Genomic DNA, 3,606 nt, shown 5'->3' on the forward strand with positions numbered 1-3,606 from the left:
CAGAAAAGAGTGAAAATGCGACTTAGATAGTTACATGATCTGAGGTTCTCACAGCTATAAAAAAAAATTGAGGATACATTAAAACTTTCATTATCCTCAGTTTGTAGGGATTGACCATGGAAGCAAAGGGTGGGCGTTGGCGGGGCAGGGGAGAGCAACAGGAGAAAAAATTGGGAGAACTGCAATTGAACAACAATAAAACAAAATAATATATACAAAATAATAAATAATTTAAGAAGATTTAAACTCTATCAGCCACACCGCTGAGTTGAACTAGGTGGTTCTTTGAAGTCAGGACTGAGCTTTTGTATCCAAGTTAGCAATGATGTCTGGCCCAGAGAGGATGCTAAGTAGTTTGTATGGATAGACAAAAACAACCACTGCCCTACCCACCACAGATTAACACAATCTTGGAAGCTATTCTACTCCTGACCAGTTTCTTTTCTTCATTTTTTTGTCCCTGTCTCAGGTGCTCCATTACACCCAGAAGGTTCACTTCATCACCGGAGCCCAGGAAGAATTTTTCTTCAACAAAGATGGGGAGATGCTGGCAGCATATGACATTAAAAACATCCACATCCTCCCAGACCAGAGAGAAGAGACAGCGATTGTTGGACACTGACTTCAGAGCAACTCCAAAAATGAGAGCCATCATCGGGGCAGAAGGACCCGTAGAGGTGAGAGCTCCCTAAGGACCAAGCCCACACAGCAGCTCCCGCCCCCAAGTGCCCAGCAGTGTTTATTACATTGAACTGACTCAGAGTAGAGGACAAAGGGAGGGCAGGGTAGATTATTGATTTACACCACTCTGAGGCTATTCAGCAAATAAAAACCTTCCAAAACCACTCCCTGACTTCCCAAAGGAGGTTGAAAGGGCAAAGGCAATTAATGAGCAAATGGGAAAGTAAATTATAACTAATTGCTAATTGGAGTTTATCCTGAGATAGCGAGTAGCTAGTAGGTCCACCTGGAGTTTCTACTGTCTTTGCCTTGCAGCCTTAGGTCAAGAGATAGAAAATTGATGCCAAGCTTTTTTAAACAATAGAAAATGAGCTGTAGAACCCCATTAGTCCTTTCCCTGACCCCTAAACATCTGAGGTCACCAGCGAGGAAACTTCCAATTTAAGTGTGAGTGCACCTCAGCTATCATACCATGCCTCCTACAGTTTTCTCCAGTTTGGGTGCGATCAAGCACTCCTTTCTCTAAGCTTCTAGAGCATCTTACACATGCCTCTATAGTAAGGGTAAGAAAATCACTACAACGCATACAGTATGTTTTTTCTCCATCCCCAGGGATGTCAGACTGGTTCCCTCTGGTCTCACCTTCGTCTGGCATATCTTTTTCCATTCCCACAACTATCATGCCTCGGTGTCCAAATTCCCTCACCCTGGAGAAGGAAACGAGGTGCCTGGTGAGCAAGAGGACTGAGCAGAGTTCCGGGAAGGAATGAGTGTCATTGCTCCACAGACACCGGGCTGGCCCCTGGCCGTTGGGGTCATCCCTCGGTACTGGTTCAATCACGTCCCCTTCCCCAGACCCCAGAACCCTTTTATCTTCCAAGAAAACGTATTGTCTTAAAAAAATAAAATAAAACGCAGTGTAGCTCTTTTTCGTGGTGCCTCGGAGGTGGTCTGCTGCTTCAGGAAGAAGCTGAACATCTCTTTCCCGGCCACTGGCTGCCAGGAACTCATTGGAGTGGGCCGTGAGCGCAAACTTTGTACCTTTTACGTGAAGCGTGCGGCCCCATCCGTTACTGCTGACCCAGTGGGTGAAGAACGGAGGGGCTGCGGAAGAGTTGCGTGGTTCAGATCAGTGGCGGGAATGACAGAGAAGGTTTCCCCATGAAGCAGGGTGTTTTTACCCATGGCCAAGTCTGCCTGCTACTGAACGAAGGGCATTCTTGTTATAGACCAAGGAGGACGGGAGAAAGCACAGGTCTGTTCAGAGCTGCATTGTGGATGCCAGACTCAGGGTTCCCAACCTGCTCACTGTAAAAAAAGAGAGGGGAGGCACGGGGAGTGGAGAACGATGTTCCTGGTCTTACTGATACTACTGTGCCTCGTTGTCTGGGCCCCTAAAGAGCAAGCAGAATCCACAAACTTTTCAGTCTTTCTAAAGAAGATGACATTTGCAAATATGTTGTGGAAAAGCAACTAAACAAAGAAGGTAAGAAACCTACAACCAAAGCACCCAGGATTCAGCATCTTGTTACCCCACGCATCATGAAACACAAACCTTGGTATATTACTCTGAAGAAAAAAAAGCGGCGTACGAAGAAAAATGGAAGGGACTGCAGAATATGCTAAACTTTGGGGTGAGAGAATGAAGGAGGCCAAAGAAAAACGCCAGGAACAGATTGCCGAGAGACACAGGCTGTCCCCTCTGAGAGCCTCTACCACTAAATCTGAGTTAAGTCAAAAATGAGATTTTCTAAGAGTAACAAATAAATAAGAACAGACATTTTTTTAAATGCAGTGACTCCAGCTAAAGAGAGAGGATTGGCCAGGCAGCAGCCAGAGTCAGCTTCAGATGAGAGTTCGCCTGATATTCACATTGAAGGAAAATTCCTTTAAGGGGAAAGAAAAATCCAAGGAAGAGGAAATCAAAAAGATGATGTCAATGTGCCCTTTCCACATGCTGCATTAAAGCCACTTAAGGCGATACAGTCTTTCATCAACCATAAGTTTGCCCAAATTCTGTGCCTAGTTTCGTGTCTGAAACATGGTTGGTATTTCATAAATACTGGGAGGCAAATCCTCAAATGACTGAACTTGTATTTTATTAAGATGTTATTCATTCAAAAGATATCAACTGGCACCTACTGGACCCAACCGTTGTGCTGGGTTCAAGGGTGGAAACAAGAAACAAGGCACAGCCCCTGAACCACAGAGCTCATGATCTCTTAAAGAAGAGTGATCGTTGTACAATGAAGAAACAAGGCTATAAAGTAAAATCAATTGCTTTAATAAAAGCTCAAGCAGTCAACCAGGGGAGAACAGAGAAATAATTAATTCTAATGAAGGGTATTTAAGGAGTCTTCACTGGAGGAGGGGGCATGGGGTATATACGGACCTTGAACAAGTGGGGTTTCAAAAGCAATAAAGCATAATAAGACTAGTCCAGGCCAAGGAGTGAGTTAGTAAGGTTTCAAGGCATGAAAACAATGGGGAGCTGAGATTGGCTTCCTTGTAGACTGTGATGGGAGATGCAGGAAGCAGGTGGCCAATCACAGAGACCCTCACTTGCCAGACTCAGGAGCATGGACTCTGTTCTGTAGGGAATGTGGAGCCACTGAACTACTGAAGTAGAGAAGAAGTGCGTGTTTCAGTATGTGTTTGGGGGAGATTAATAGGGGTGTCCCAGAAAGGAAAGAGATTGAGTCAGGGAGACCCACTTCACAATCCAGGTGATTGCTGAAGGGTTTGGACATGGCCTCTTCTCAAACTGAAAACTCTCAGTGGGGGAAAGGTGGGGACTTTGAGGAGACTTTTTGCCCATTTAAAGAGAAGGCACTGCTGAATGAAGCTGAGGAGGAGCCATCAGATGCTAAGTGGAGGATGAAAATAAATAAGAAATCCTTGGACTTGGAGATTAGAAGGATATGG

General features: G+C 45.0%; 1 pseudogene; it reads left to right on the forward strand.

Annotated features, from left to right (window-relative positions):
• Positions 1-536: 536 nt before the first annotated feature.
• LOC150017769 (small ribosomal subunit protein eS6 pseudogene) lies at positions 537-2,425 on the forward strand (annotated as a pseudogene).
• The last annotated feature ends 1,181 nt before the right edge of the window (positions 2,426-3,606 follow it).

This window comes from Furipterus horrens, unplaced genomic scaffold (assembly GCF_987537825.1).
Source record: "Furipterus horrens unplaced genomic scaffold, mFurHor1.1.pri manual_scaffold_2, whole genome shotgun sequence".
NCBI classification, from domain to species: Eukaryota; Metazoa; Chordata; class Mammalia; order Chiroptera; family Furipteridae; genus Furipterus; species Furipterus horrens.